Consider the following 17358-nt stretch of genomic DNA (forward strand, 5'->3'; position numbering starts at 1 on the left):
TAAAAGAATGAATCTATGTCTAATTTATGTGTTGGAGAATTGGTAGTTTTTCTTCTGTGAACTGCATGTCTATAACTGTTTTCCGCTTTCTGCTTGTTTTTCTGGTTCAGATTATTTTTCTCTATTGTTCTTATGAGAAAATGGATTTTACAGAGATTCGGTGTTTGCCCAAATGTTAAACACAACACAGCTAGTATGTTGCAAAAGTCGGAACTCAACCCAAGCAGTTTGGCTCTATCTCTAGAACTCTCCACCACTTTACTGATACCATGAACAGAATGGGCTGGAAAGACCAAAGTTGAATAGTAGGGCTAAAACAACAAGGTAAACAGTCAAGGAAATAAAGATTAGATTTCAGAACCTGTTCTTGGAGAAGCCAGTTGGTCAGAAATCTACATAGGAAATAGCAAAAACAAAGATAATTCAGTGCAAAAATTCTTGGATGATTATATTATATTAAAAGCCAGCAAGAGCAAGAAAATAAACAAACTTGGGAAACTAGGCTTGAGTTTTAGCAGGTTTCTATGGAGTTTGTTTCTTTTTCTTCTTGCTTATAGAAGACACAAAAGTCGATGCAACCCAGCAGGGTACTTTATTCTGCTGTAAAGACATGGCTCATCATCACATTCAGGCACAGTTGGTCCTTGCCAAATGGTCCCACCTGAAGATTTACTCTTTTCAGGGTGGTGCTACTGTCACTTCTTTGATATATTACTCACCTAATAAATCCAAGTGTCATTTCCCCATGGACAATTTTATTAAAGTTTTTACAGTAAGACTCTCATGCTGTGGTTGGCTCTTTATATTTCAAAAAACATAGGTAAAAAGTTTCTACATTTCTAGGTTTCTCTGTATCCTGTACTTGGTGACACTCATGCCAAGTGATTTAAACATTAGTGATTTAAGCTTCATCTGAGAGCTGAACAGAGAATTGGAAGGAAACTCAAACTCATAAGAAAACTGGCTCCGAGGGTGGGGTCTGGCAGCCTCACCTTGTAGGCCACAATTTAGACTGAAAAGGCAAAGGAAATAGAGCAAAGCAAGAGACAGTTTGTCTGCCAGGGATGGAGCCCCACTGAAACACTGGACAAAGACATGTATCCTTGCCCTATAATTAATGTTCATTTTCCTTAGATACAATATTTTTCTTTTCAATTTCATTATTTATTTCTCTTCATTAGCTTGAAGTTTATATCCTCTTTCCATACTGGTACTACCTATCCTTAAAATTTGGCTTAACAAAATTTATATATAGTTGAACAAAACAGGTTTTTGGTCTTCTAAACAATACAAGGATATTAGAATACTTTAAGTGTGGGCTGTATTTTCTCCTGAATGAAATGCTATTGCAACTGAGTGACTAAGTTCCATCTTGTAAACTGTAAGTCCAAAAATTAGATACTTATTGTATTTATGCTTGTTTTGTTTAATAATTTTTCTTATCATAGCCATATATATTTTTCTATTATTCTTCCATTTTTCATCTCTTCTATTCTGGTATTTTTCTTGAATATATTTTAATAATTTTTTAGCAAATCTTTCCAATTTTTAAGTCTGAATTCTTAATTTGCTCTTGAAATGTGTCCTGAGAATTGTTTTCTTGTCTTACATTATAGATATTATTCTACTTTTCAAAGGTTTATCTTTTTATTGTTGCGAAATCATCTGTCTCATTCTTGGTAAGTAAACTATTTGTTTTTAAATGTTGGCTGCTTTTTTGGTTCATCTCTTTAATGTCATGTTATTTGATTTCACTCTAATGTTTTAAATTGCCAATGTTAAGAGTATTAGAGATTCCTGAAAATGCTATTCCTATCTTTGTACTAGAGTGGAAAATATTCAATTATATTTCAGGTATGTCCTTGATCTCATTATTCTATTTCCTCTGGAATCCTAAGTAGACAGATGTTTTAAAAAACACTTATTATTTTATTATGTAGTTGAGTATTTCTTCCGTGGTTTATATCACTTAGTCCTTCTTGGCTTTTAACTTGCACCTATCTTCAAATTGCTTCACTCTCCTTTTGACTTTGTGTAACTCCATGTTTAAACTGCTATTAAATTTCTAAATTTAATTCTATTCGGCTCTTAAACTTTCTTGAAATTTTTAATTTTTTTCAAAAGACTATTATTAATAGCCTCTGGATTAGTTATACTTTATAAACATTTAAATATATTAAAATCAATTTTTTGTGCTTTGTCTCATAGTTCAATATCAGCAGTGCTTCTGTCTCTGATTCTGTTATTTAATATTAATGATTAATCTTGGTCCTGTCTGCTTGTTTCTTATGTATTCATTGTGAGTTAATAATCCTTGAAACTTGACCTTTAAATTCTGGGTTTAGTTTTATTTATTTAGTTAGTTAGTTCATTTCCCCAGGGACAGTTTGTGTTTGTGTCTCTAGAGTCATAGAGGCATTCCTATCTGGGGTCTTTTTAATCTAAATTATCTCCTTGCCATATTTTTAGGTTGTGAAGGAAGAGTGAGTTCTCTCTCTACATAAGCATGAGATCAGACTTTCGGTTGGGAAACCCCAGGGGGATATTTTTCCTTTCTATTCCTTCTACTCTCCACATGCCTAGATACATTCACATCTTCTGAGAGTAAGCATTTGCTTTGTTTTTGTTTTTCCTCATTCATTCACTGTGAGTTATCTTTCTCAGGGTTCAGGTTTTATGTAGGGGTCTCCTATCAGATAGACTTGTCATTTTGCATGGACTTTAAAAGACTTTATCTCTTAGCTCTGGAGTGGTAAACCAACTGTGCTAAACTACCAAGAACAATCCAACATCCCCAGGACAAAGGCAAGCTTTTACAATTGTTTGTCTGTCTGAACTTGTGCATTCTCACATTTTTTTTCAGAAAATATTCTTTTTCTTTACTAAGCTAACTATATATTTTTAAACTGTCCATTGAACAGTTTTAGCTATTTTATACCTAGAAAATTTCTCTGAACATCTAATCATCTGTATTGCTAAATAATAAAACCCCTGTTGTATTTGTTTTTGATTAGAAAAATGCAAGTTTGAAAAGATGTCAATTTAGACCATATTTATCCATTAATAAAAAGTAAAGTCACTGCAGCATGGCATTTTGAGATTTATTTGATAACCTTATTATTCTAAAGGATGTATATAAGAACAAATATGGAATTTTAAAAAATTAAGACTTGAAAATTGAGTAATGAAAGCAAAAGAATGCTGCCAGGTATTAAGATCTATTTCAGAATTTAGTTAAATGTAAGGGGCAGGCACAAGGAGAATCATGTAAGATTAATAAGACAAAGTAGACTTAGCTTGAGACCCAAACAGATATGAAAATTGAAAGCAGAATTCCAAATAATGTAGCAAAAATGAGTTATACGATACTAATGTTATAAAGGATTGGCTGGTCATTTGGAAACAATACATCTAAATTCCAGATATATATTCCAATATAACCATTGTTAATTACAATGATTTACATAAGATGTTAATACTTGATAATCAGATTTTATCATAGAGTAGATTTTTCTAAGAATAACTTAAAACCCAGAATTCATATAGAAAAATATTGATAAATTTCATTTATATATAGAACACAAGTGAGTGAAAGGTCAATAGGGAAAGATAATGGTAGCTAATGGAAATAAAAGAAGAAAGAGTTGGAGAAGATTAGAGAGAATAAATGAAATAAGAGATGGAAGGAAGGGTTGAGGAAGAAGAGGAAAGAAATGACAGGAAAGAAGGAGCAGGGGAGGAGTAAGGAGAGAGGGAGGATGAGAAGACAGGGCAAGATATAAAATACACAAAAGACAACTTGAGAAAATTATTTACAACAAACATATGATTGATACTGCTAATTTCCCAAATGTAGAAGTGTTATCACTGTTAGACTAAAAGCTCCATAAAATAATGAATCACATTTGTATGATACATCACTGTATCATTATTTATCATGTATGATGCCACAGTTTGTAGACAAAAAGAAAAAAAAAACTAAGTAGATTTAAAATAAATTAAATAATTCTAAAGAAAAAGAATTAACCCAAGAGAAAAACAGGCAACTCTTTTTTTTTTTTTGGTTTGATATTTTATTTATTTATTTATTTTTAATAAATTAATTTTTTTATTGGTGTTCAATTTACTAACATAGAGAATAACACCCAGTGATCATCCCGTCAAGTGCCCCCCTCAGTGCCCGTCACCCATTCACCCCCACCCCCCGCCCTCCTCCCCTTCCATCACCCCTAGTTCGTTTCCCAGAGTTAGGAGTCTTTATGTTCTGTCTCAAGACAGGCAACTCTTAAAAGATAATAAAAGGAATTGATAAACACTGGAAATTTATTCAAAGTTGTTAATAATTGAAGAAATAAAATAACACATGAAAAATATAGTTCATTTTTCACATGTAACATAGTTAAAGGCTAAAAGTTCTAGATATAGAGATTTGAAAAATAGAAGCATTTTAATTAGGAAAAAGATCAAATGCTTATTATCATCACATTAATTTTTCATTGCTTTAAAGTTCTGACATCTCAAACAGAAAAAAGATATAGATACATAAAATAAAGCAAAATAAAAGAAAGGGATTAGAAATGAAAAAATCAGACAGCTATTATTTATAAAGAGATGATTTTTTACTTATAAAAATTAAATACATAAAGATAATTAGAACTTGTGAAAAATGATTGCTTGCTATTAGTGCAATGTAAAAAGAAATCAAATTCCTATGAACCAAGAAAAAAATAAATAAATATAAGTTTTTAAATGATGGCATTTCAAAGAAGAATAATATATGTCTCAAAAATACCCTAAGACAACAACTGCTAAATCTATATAAATCTTCATAGAAAATTATATATAAAAGACTAAAGGAAACTTATATCAATGGAGGTACCCTATTTATTCAAGGAAAATACTACATTTGGACTTCATATAAATTGCATTATATATTATTATTATAGATCTTTTTGGTCTTATATTTTGCTCACTATTTCATATTTATACTTGTATTTATATTTTGAGATTAATCAGTGTTGTCACCTATAGGTCATTTATTTTCATTGCTAGGTATACACAGTGACTTACTGATAGATTTTTTTTGATGGATATTTGGGCTTATTCCATGGATATTTGGGCTTATTCCAGTTTTATGTATAATAGACAGTGCTGCTATGAACACTCCTATTCATGTAAGTACTGCAAATGAGAAGATGTTTTTCTAAGGAATGGAAAGTAATGGAAATGTAGATCAGAGAATATGTATATTAAATTTATTAGATAAGGCTGAACTTCAAAATGGCCTTATCAAATTACATACCCATCCGGACTTCAAGTGTCTTTTTCTTGCTCTACATCTTTGTCAATATTTGTATTGTTTTCAACTGGCCACCCATTTACTAGGTAGATAGTCCTATCTTATTGTGGCCTAAATTTACTTCCTCTTCTTAATAATAAAGAGATTAAACACTTTACATATATCTAATAACCACTCAAATTTAATCTTTGTAAATGCTGTTTTTTTGTTCTGTTGTCAATCTTTTTCTAATTTGTTTTGCAGAAATTATTATTTTTTAAAGATTTTATTTATTTATTCATGAGAGACACAGAGAGAGAGAGAGAGAGAGGCAGAGACACAGGCAGAGGGAGAAGCAGGCTTCATGCAGGGAGCCCAATGTGGGACACGATCCCTGGACTCCAGGATCATGTCCTGGGCCAAAGGCTAAACCACTGAGCCACCCAGGGATCCCCAAAATTCTTTTTTATATTTTGAATATTAGTACTTGTTGGTTACAAATATTGTGTTGGGGAGGAAAATATTTATTTTATCCTTCAAGATTCTTCTGGCTCTAAGAATTAAATTGACATGAGACAGGTTGACAGAAAATTGGATTTAATTACATACGCATGGGGAATCCACATAAACATGAGAGATTCCAAAGACAGGTAAAACGAAGTATATATGTCATTGTAGATTGAGAAGAAGTGGGTAGGGGTCTGGGGCTGCAAAGAGATGGAAGGCAATTCATAGAAAGAATGGAAAGAGTAAATGATAAACGAATATTTGCTGGGCCATTCAGAAAAAATGGGACACAGAGGACGTTGATCAAACAGGTCTTGCTAAGTTCCTTTCTACCATACCTAGTTCATATTATATTATGGTTAATTATGGTTATAGCTTCCTTCCTGGGACAGGTTCTTCTCTAACTAAATCCTTTAAGACAGTTAGCATGAAGGCAAAAAAGAAAAATTTGAGTCTTCTGTTCTACAGAAGTCTACAGTTGCAACTATTTTCTCTCACTTTATGATATATCTTTTTTTTTAAAATGCTATTTTAAAGGTGTCTCTAAGCATTCTTAAATTTAATATGATTTAGCAATAGGCTAAATGACTAGTGCTTTTAGTGTCATTCCAGAAGATATTGCCATTCTGTAAGGTCATAAAAATATCCTTCTATATTGTTAAAAATAGCCTTTCGTATATAGGTGTATTCTTTTGTGTAAGGTATGAGTTAGTCTAATGTTATTTTTTTGCTAATTGTGTTACCAATAATTTCAGCTTCGTTAATTGCAAACACCATCCTTGAACTTTCCTTTGAAGTGGCATGTGTAAAGTCCATATACGTGTGGGAGTGTCCTGGGGATTTAAGAATTATATGAGCATTTTCTACTTTCATTTTTCCCATGTGTAATTTGAATGAAGGAGTCAAGAATGGAAGGAAATTTGGTTTCCTAAATCAACACATGAAGAATAGCATTGGCTGAATAGGAATACCTACATTAATGTTTTCCTGACACACTTTGCTAAAGTAAATAAACATAAACTTCTCTTCACCAAAATAATCTAAAAATGTAAAAGTTAAGCCGCAACATATGGGTAAAAACATTTTGTCATTCAAAAGATATTTACTAAAAAAAAGATACTTACTGAATATTTACTATATATCAGACACTTTTCTAGATATTCTAGATGTATCAATGAATAAATAGAAAAAACTGTCTATTTCTGTGGATCTTAAATTCCTTCTGTCTTCTCTCTTTCTTTCTCAAAATCTGACCATAGTCTCCCCTTTTTATACAGCAAACTCCTGCAAATCAGTAACTCAAAAACAAAAAGAATAGAAAAGTGGAGAATGTAGGTGTGTGGGCAATTCCAAAAGAGGAAAGCCAGATGATTTGATAGGCATATAAGAAGCATCTTAACTGCACTTATGCTTAGAGAAATGCATGTTAAAATCAAAATAAGATTTTTTTATGATAATCGTGTGAGAAAAAATTTAATAAATCGACAATACAAATCTTAGCAAGGTTGTGGCACATCCAGATCCAAGATCACTTATATCTTGTTGATTTGGTTTTGACTTATATAATGGCATTAGATCTAAATGTGAGACAAGATTCCATCAAAATCCTAGAGGAGAACACAGGCAACACCCTTTTTGAACTCGGCCATAGAGAGGAATTTAACAGTGTTTAGTAAATGTGTTGTTCCACATCCACCTTGACCCAACAATAGAATGTAATATTCTCCTAGAAGTCCATAAGAAAATTCATAACAATGTTGTTTATGGTGGGGAAAAATGGAATAACTTTCTGACAAAAAATATGACATATAAAAATGTGAGATATATATTTGATGGAATACTGAGTAAAACTTTAAAAGAACAAGAAATAAAATAGATCCATGTAGATAAGCACTGCGAAATCTCAAACACATATATTTGAAGGAGTAAAGCAACTTGTGGAAGTATGCATGTGATGTTTCCAACTACATAAGGTTTAAAAGTATGTATAACTATATTAGTTATTTTTTAGGAATATATACATTTACAGTAAATGTAGGGAGACTTACATGTGAATAATAAGTTTAAAATTTAGGAAACTATTTTATTAGAAGTTAAAGTGGAGTAGGAGTTCAGGGAGGGCAGGAAGTAGACAGACACTTTAAGAAAGGCTGTTTGTTGTTTGGTTCTCTATAGTTTTTTATGTAATTATAAAATATTTCATAAGGAAATAATTGAAAATAAATGAAAAGCAATGAAATATTGTATTGGAAAAGTTTAAGGCAGTATTTTGGATGTGACCACCTGCTGGGTCAAACACAAAAATCCAGGATTTATCCTTAGATATGCTCCCTCCCTCCTCCTCCCCCTAAAAACCACTAAATATCAATACCTGCTGATTGTACCTAAATATTTTTCATAGTCTCTTCCTTCTTGTCTTTCCTAATTAACTCTCCCTAAGCTTAATTCTCTTTCACGTGGATGGTAGTATTGACCTTACTATTCTACTGGGTTCTAATTTTTTTTCTCTATACCAACTTTAGCTAGAGAAAACCATAAATCCAATCATGGATCCTTTTAGTGGCTCCACATCTTACAGGATATAGTCCAAACTCCTTAGTGTAGACTTTCCCTGATCCATCTATACTTTGTCCTCAGTCTGCTTCTGACCTTTACATATTTACATTACTTAATTATTAAGATACTATTACTATAGTATTACTATACCACAATAATAATATCTGCTTATTTTTTTCTTTGTCTAACATATTGTATGCCTTTTACCATAATGCTCATTACCCAAAGAGCTCTTATTTCTCCTTCAAACTAAGATCAGGAATTATCTCCTCTAGGAAGGGTTTTTTGAATTCTCTGACAGACTTACATATTTAACTTCTTTGCTCCTGTAGCATGGTATAGATATCTTTTTTTTTTCACATGTAACAGCTTATTTCAAAATAACCTTTTTCAGATTTGTTGTATCTTTGTGGACAAAGAAAGGGTCGTGTTTTATTCTTCTGCATAGCCTTAACATTTAGGCCTGGGGTCAGAAAGCATTTTCTGGTTTTGCAAAGCACTCTCAACTCTGCGGTTGTAACAAGGAAACAACCATAACATATAAACAAATGAGTGTGTTTGCATTCCAATAAAACACTATTTAGAAAAATGGGCTATGGGCCAAATTTGATCTGTGAGTCATAGTTTGCAGACCCCTTATTTTGGCAAATGTCTAGCAAAAAGTGGGTGGATATGAGGGCAGGTAACACCTAACCTTTTGTAACACACTGCCAAGGTCTTTATCCATTCTCTTGTAGCTTCTTCCTTTAGTAGAAATCAGATTCAAACTGGTCTAAGATGGTGAGGAAATGATCTGCCCTTGGGTTCCTCCCACATCTTTTCTCTCTAACACCATAACACATCTAGGCTCTCATTCTAGCAAGGGCTGGTGACAAAGGAACATTACCATGGCCTGTCAGAAGCTGGTTTTCTCTTGAAGCAGGGCCTAGTTCCTTTCTCCACCTTTGTACTTTCTTGTCTGTATATATCCAGGTTGCTTCTACATAACAACTCAGGGCCCATAGAGTTGTGATTTTTTTGGACCCACTCTAAGTGAACATGTGTGCCAAGACCTCAGAATGTACATTCAGAGGCTATCCCTGAGCAAAGCACATTGCAGAACTCTGCTAAGAAGCAGAGAGCATGGGGGCTCTGGGTTAATTTGGCCACGTTTCTCAAATGTGATGCTCACAGAAAGAATTTCCCACATTCTGATGTCCTTTTATTTCAAGTTCTTCCTGACTTGGCCCTTCATCTTTTCTCTCTCCAAGCACGCATTTTGTCCTTCTCATTGCATTATGAAATGCAGTGGCGTTATGGCACTGAAATGCAGTGGCATTTCAGAAGGCTTGGAACATTTCAGACCCCATCATAATAATACCCCTGGGAAAGGGGCACTGATGGACTCAGGTGTCTCTTTTAAACACAATAATCTATTTCAATTAAAACAGTAGAGTTTGCCATCTTAGAAGCCTGTCTCCATGGCAGTTGCCAAGATGAATGAATCAAAATTTGGCAGCTCCTAGGTTTAAAGTCCCTCAAAGCCAAATTTCTGCAAGGGAGACGGTGGGAAGTGGGAACTTTGGTAATTTATCTCTACTGCTTTACTGAACAACCCTGAGAAAAAGTTGCTTTTTGTTTGTTTTTGTTCTTGCTTTGCTTTTGCTGTTTAAGAGAATGGGAGAAGAAACATTTTCTCAGCTTCCCTGAGTGGTTCTCATATCTTCCTTTCTAATTCATAGTCTTTGCTTTTCACTTTTTTTTTTAATGGTACTGTATATTTGACCAATTTCATAAAACAGTGTGATCAAGTGTTCAATTAATATTAACCTTTTGCAGTTAAGGATCATTCAGTAATTTTAACTGAATATGTGAATTTTCACCAATTTTAGATGTCCTTCAAAGTGCCTAAAGACAGGAAGTTTATTTTATTCAACAGGTTAAATGGAAGCAAATTTCCATTCTTTATCAGGAGAAGCCTCAGCCCTGCATTTAAGACTTCCAATTGATTAAGTCAGACCCAGCCAGATTATCTAGGAAAATCTCCCTATGAAATTAATAAAGGGAAGCCTCACTGAAAATGGGATCAGGAATCCCTGAGGGGGAGCTCTCATGCATATACCACCCGTCCTGCTTATTTTATATTCCTTGGCAGGAAGAGGCTTACTTTCCCCCTAGCAGGAGGAAGAAAGTTTTCCCTGCCTTAGCAATAGCCCAGGCAATGAGATGCTTTCATCTACTAACCAATGAGAAACTATACACTTCAAACCCCCAGTTTCCTCCAATGGATTGGACTTCTGTTCAAAACAACTCCTCCCAACACCACTTCCTCCACCCCCATACTTTTCTCTATAGAAGAACTCTCCTCTCTTTTGTTCTTGGAACCTGCCTGTGGTTTGCCATCATTTGTAGGTCCCAAATTGCAATTCCTCTGCTATTTCTGAATAAACTATGCTGGTAAAATAACTGGCTATTTTTATTTTTAGGTCCATACCCCTTGCTTAAAGTCAAGTGATTAAGGACTTTAATTACATTTTAAAAATCTCTTCTGGAGGTGCCTGGGTGGCTCAGTGGTTGAGTGCCTCCCTTCTGCTCAGGGCATGATCTTGGAGTCATCGGGCTCACTGCATGGAGCCTGCTTCTCCCTCTGCCTGTGTCTCTGGCTCTCTCTGTGTCTCTCATGAATAAATAAATAAAATATTAAAAATAAAATCTCTTCTCAGCAACACCTATATTAGTGTTTCATTGAATAATTGGAGACTATCTCAACCAAGTTGACAGGTCCAAAGAGCTGACACAACTGTAATCCTTAGTTACTATGTTAGTATTTTCACTTACATAGCTCTTTGCTTTGTTTTTCTTTCTTATCTCTCTTCTTTTCTCTCTTCTTTCATTCTTCCTTTGGAGTCATTACCTGTATTGACAAATATTTCTGCTTCTCCTCCTCTCTGGACAGATAGTGGGTTTCCATTTCCTGGTCCTTTCATTGGATCCTGCATCGTTTTGTCAGTGATCCGTGAAGAAAGTCACTGGTGAGAAACCACCTAACACAATGATGGACACAACCTATGGCTTGTGTAGGTACAATTAGGATGGGAAGATAAGCTATCAACCCATGAGCTATTGACCAACAAGTCTCATCAATTCATTGTAAGTTCTAGGGCACAGAGTTCAAAGAAAGAAGATATTCCAATGAGCCTAAATATAGGTGTAGATTAGCTGGGCAATGGAGTCTAACAAATAAAACAGTGAAGGCAGGGTGAGCCTGGGCATTGTGAAACACACCTGGTTTCAATTCCTTTTATTAATTTTTTCCACTTTTAAATGTGTTCATTTCTTCACATTTTTGTGTGCATATAGTTTGTTCTAAATATTATTCTAAGGTCCCTGCCCTCACAGAGATTGTAAAATAAAAAGAAAAATTATGTAATTGTATAATGTGATACTTATTAAGGAACAGGTTTCTGAGACCTCTTTTAGATGAGAAGTTCAGAGGAGGGCATGAACAACAACTGAGTAAGGAGAAATGTGCTGTATCAAGAGGCGAGGCAAGAGAACAGACACAAGACTATAAGGCAGAGAAATCTCGGATATGTGGAAAGCCAGTGCAATTAAAATATAGAAAGAAAGTAAAGACTGGTATGAGAGAGGTGGGAGACCTAAGCTACTGCCAGATTTATTTAAAATCACATAGGCTCCAAAGCCAAGGTAACGACATTTGTTTTTAGATACTAAAGGAATCTATGTCACTTATGATAAGGTGATTCTGTCTCTGAGCCTCAGTTTCCACATTGTAAAATAAAAATACTTCCCTCAAATCAATATAATAAATAAAGCAAGACATGTAAAAATGTAAAAATCTTAGCTTAGTTCTGGGCCATTCAAACAAAACTAAACACCAAGATCTCCTCACTTTCCTTAGTGAACATAATTTACAAACACACACACACACACACACACACATTTCTTTTTTTAATTTTTAAAATTCTTTAATTAAATTTAATTTAGTTAACATATACTGTATTATTAGTTTCACTGGTAGAATTTAGTGATTTATCAGTTGTATGTAATGCGCAATGTCCACAATAGCCAGAATAAGGAAAGGACCCAGATGTCCATCGACAGAAGAATGGATAAAGAAGATATGGTATATATACACAATGGGATATTGCTCAACATATATATATTTCTAGAATAAAAGAGAAAGCTGACATAGTGTATGTGAAAAATCCTAGGACTTTTTTGGCTACTTGGCATTCACTTCACTTAGGTAGTCAGGTAGTATTTAGGCTACAGCCAATTTAAGAGAGAAAAGTTTTGCAAATACTTTAACAATGAAGTATTACGTATTTTAACTACTCTTTTTCAGTCATGTGGCACCACATACAAGAACTCAAACAAACAACCTGAGTTTTCCATATCCTTTCTCTCAACTGACATTCAGTGATTTATAAGATCCAATAGTCTCCACATTATTGTTTGTAGAGCAAGTTATTCTAAATTTTATGGGTGACTGAGGTTCATTGGTCAGAGATGGGAAAGATATGAAAGGATGTAGCATTAGAGCTGTATTCCAAATTACTTTGGACAACAAATAGAAAAAAAGAACAAGAAGTGAATACATGACCATTTAGAACTGGCAAAGATGTTGTGGTTCACAGAAAAATATCAGATAATAGAAGCAGATATACTTGCAAATTTTGTTTCTCAGAGTTCATTTCTTATTGTATTTTACCACTACATCTCCATAGAATACGTTTATTATTTTTCAATAAGACTTTGCTGCAAATCCACTGTGGAATTTGGCAGCTGACATTAAACCCTCTCAGCACTAGTTTCATTATATGTAAAATGAGAAAGTTGGATGAAATGATCTCTAATGTCATAAAAAATTAGGTCTCTCATTTCTTTAGTTCCCAGAGAGATATGTTATGCTGCAGTTTAATTTGTGAAGTAATTTGACAGCCAATTTTCTTTGATGATATCTTATTGTTGGGGGAGTTAAAATAAAGATGGTAATTTTCAGTCATGGCTACAAAAGCCAAAATTCTCCACGATGAAGTGCAATGATTTCTTCTTGTTGTCTTGTTCTTCCTCCCCCTCATTTTTCTTCTTTTTCCTCTTTTTTTTTCCTTCATTGTCTTCATTACAAAGGTCTCATAAAAAAAAATGTTCCACTATACAAACAAATCTCCAGCATTAAACCATAACCTTTGAAAATGTATCATCTAAAACCACAAGCAGGATATACTTTACTGTCTTTAATTTATGGAGGCAGATGGAGATCGGGCCTTACTGAGAGTCCAGAAATATCTGACTGATCTACCAAGAGGTGAGTTCCATCCATTTCACTTTACTCACTATAGCTCAGCTCAGATATAACTTCCTACTAAAAGCCTGGGTTTTCTAAAGATTATGATGGTTTTATATCACAGCAAAACAAAAACACAAGTAACTGTCACTTGTACCTGATGCCTTAAAGGACCTTCAACTAGCCTATCAGAGTAACATTTTCACAGATGGTTTCCAGAGTCTTCTTTTTCCTCCTCCTTTTTTCATCTTTTTTTTTTAATCATTTTTCTTTATAACATACCAATATACCCATAACACCATCACCAAAATCAAGGGGATAGACAAATCAAATACCTCTCAAAGTTTCCTTGTAACCCTGACTTACTGATTATTTTTGTGGTAAGGGCACTTAACATAAGATCTACTCCGTTAATACATTTTGAAGTACATGATACAGTATTGTTAACTGCAGGTGCTATGTTATATCGCAGGCCTCTAGAACTTAATCATCTCGCACGATTGAAACTATACCCATTGTACAACAACTGCCCATTCCCTCCCAGCCACTGGCAACCACTTTTGTGTTCTCCTTCTTATATCCAAATCCAAGGTGTATACTAAAACAAAATGGCTTTTCTTTTACCAGGATCCACCTCCGTTAGAAAGTAATGGCATTTGTCAATTATTTGTTTCAGTTGTACTAAGTTCCAATTAACTCTCCTCTAAAATGAGGACAAGAGTACTTACTGCTTGTGCTTAGCATATATGCAATTGTGTTTGTATAAAACACTGAGGAGAGGAGCTAGATGTAAGTAACCTGGAAGTGCTTAAAGGATCCTGACTGTGGCTGAACCATCTTGGAGATTTTTCTCTTCAAATAGATTTCAGAACACTAAATTATAGACCTCAGGCCTTAAATATAATTTCCAGGAGCTTTTGTTCCCCACATCAAACATGAGTAGTTATTTATAAGCCTTTCTCCATGATATTTCCTCTTCGGCTGCAAAGGATAGAGGGGACTTCTGTTGTCCAGGAATTTTCTGCATTTTTACTGATGGGTAGCTAGTGTTCACAGCTTCCCTGTAGTTTGAGCTATTGGTTCCCAAAGTCTTCTGGGTGCTATACAAATAGAGGATCCAAATCTACATTCTTCTCCTCAGCCTGTTAAAGTCTACAAAGTCTGTGGTCGCATCAGGTTACCTGCCCTCCAGTGAGGGTAAATAACAATCCGGATGTGCCCATATTCATGCAGACCGTGTATTTTCTAGTCGGCTAATTCATGCTCAGTGTAGCTGAAAGGATCCCAGCTCTAGACAGCTTCCTTCTCTCTGAGGCCCTCAGGCTGAGAAGCCAGCCTAACATTTTGTTTTCTTTGTCTACGCAAAATGAAAGCTTGCTAACTTAGATCAGACTGTGACAACTCTATTTCTGAAAGAATCTATTCATTACTCACTGAGCCAATGTTAATGTGGGAATTTCCCAGGAGGTAGAGCAAAAAGAAGCACTGATTCTCTTCTTTTCCTATACAGGCTGGGATCTGGCACTTCCTAGATATGTGATTGTGGTGGAGTCACTGAACTTTCGGGGGCCTCAATGTCCTCCTCCTCCTCATTTTTAAATAAGAGCAAAATCATCCATTGAGCAAAGGTAACACAGCTGAAAACATGCTTTGTAACATATTAAAAGTATAGAAATGTAAAGAGTTTTGCCTACTAGAATTTCTAAAGTAACATATTAAAAGTATAGAAATGTAAAGAGTTTTGCCTACTAGAATTTCTAAAATAGCAAAAATAAAATGTTTCCTATAGATTAAAACAGCAGATTTGAGAAAAACAGCTATTTGAGAAAGAAGCTCTGGAATCTGAATTAAAAAAAATCAATATTTAAATTCATGCTTCTACTCATATTACTCACACAGTATGTATTACATTCATTACTTGATTCTTATTTTAATTCTCTTTTCCCCAAACTCCTTCTCATTATTTATAAATGCATGATTTATAGTAACAATTAGATGATATATTTGCTTACCAAGTGGATAAAGATTTTAACAAGCCAAGATATTTAATGTTTTCCAAAAACTTAGAAACATGGCTGTTAGAATGAAAACTGATGTAATCTGTCAGCAAGCAAATTTGGCCATATGGATTAATATTCTTATAAATTTCATAGTCTGATGGAGAATTCAACTTCTAGCCACTGTTCAAAGGCCAAAACTGGAGATAATTTTAAAGATTTAGCTACTAGGAGAGTGATGATAGCATTGTTTAGAATAGGAGCAAGAGCAATACTCTCAAAATGTTGAGAACTTTACCATTGGTTAAATAATGCAGTGGCAACCAAATGATGATGACAAATATTTATGAAGGAGAAAATAACAAGTGAACTATACATTTCTCAGATCATCAAAAAGAAACCTAGGAATTATGAAAAGTGATTCTAGTTAAATGAGGAATTTACTTTAAGTAGTGTGTGTGGTAGGGTGAGGGTGGGGGAAGAATGGTGAAAATGTTTCCTTGGGTCAGAGTCATTACTTTGCCCTGCCCCCTCAAAAAAATTAAAAAAAAAGGATTAGATTGCATTAAGTATATGTGATGAATATCATGTTAGTTAGGAAGATTTCACAAAGCAATGATTCCTAATGGTTGTAAGGTATAGGATTTCAGAAACCTTAGGAAAATGTGAAACACTTGCCAGAGTGGAAACTCCCTACTGACTCTCCCCAAGTAGGTAAAGACACTGGACATAGCATCACTTCACTCTATCCTAAAACCACACAGCAGAAACTGGGCAGAAGAAGAATTCACTGACTTTCAGAGAATTCCAAATGTTCTTGAGATTCAAAACCTGAAAAATGGACAGTAAGTAGGAAATTATTTTTCTGGGAGAAGACGTGGCACATCCAGAAGAGGATATAGTGCAAAAATCTCAAATGGGAAAGAAAATATTAGTAGAAGACCATGGGGCATGAGAAGTGAAGGGAGAGAGTTAGAGACCAAGAGAACATCCCAGGGGGCCTTCTCTAAAGATTTAGGCAATAAAACTTTTTACTTGTTGAGGTATAAGATAATAAGATCAATGGATGAGAGGTTTAATTTCTAATTTTCTTCCTCTAACCTCCTGTAATTAATTGTACCCTCAATAAAAGATTACTTAAACCATCATCAGAATCTTATGTATATTTGATTCAAAAGAGAAGGAAACAATATTCCTTGATAGGTGGTAACCAGAACCTTTTCCATAATCCCACGATGGAAACCAGTAACAGTCCATTTGTCAACCAAAGTATAAGTGGTATCTCTTGTTGATAATATGGGTGATTTTATTATGGCTTGTTTTGATTTCCTTTCCTTATTATTTTTTTTTACCTAATTTTCTCTAATTACCATGTATAATCTCATAATAAGGAAAATTAAAAAATCTACACTGATGACCAATTTTACTTTAGGCTAATGTTCCCAGTCAAGGCCATGAGATAGAATGACAGTGTAGACAAGAAGTCACTCTACTGAGTGATAAAATGAAGAGTGAGGCAGGGAACATGGAAAGAACAGTGGGACCCTCTGGGATACTGATGCTATTGGTGGTGACAGGATTTTTAAAATAGTTATATCAGTAAGATGTATGAGTGAGGGAACCCTGGGTGGCGTAGCAGTTTAGCGCCTGCCTTTGGCCCAGGGCGTGATCCTGGAGACCCCAGATCGAATCCCACGTTGGGCTCCCGGTGCATGGAGCCTGCTTCTCCC

The 17358-nt window shown here is 34.4% G+C and overlaps 1 long non-coding RNA gene across 1 annotated transcript in view; it reads left to right on the forward strand.

The window, feature by feature from the left end:
• LOC121498505 overlaps positions 1–15264 on the forward strand; it is a 33668-nt gene extending 18404 nt beyond the window's left edge. The window contains exons 2-3 of the long non-coding RNA XR_005989822.1: positions 13475–13652; positions 15142–15264. This is a non-coding gene — a long non-coding RNA (uncharacterized LOC121498505). The remainder of the gene's footprint in view (positions 1–13474; positions 13653–15141) is intronic.
• The last annotated feature ends 2094 nt before the right edge of the window (positions 15265–17358 follow it).

Source organism: Vulpes lagopus, chromosome 9 (genome assembly GCF_018345385.1).
Source record: "Vulpes lagopus strain Blue_001 chromosome 9, ASM1834538v1, whole genome shotgun sequence".
Lineage (NCBI taxonomy): Eukaryota > Metazoa > Chordata > Mammalia > Carnivora > Canidae > Vulpes > Vulpes lagopus.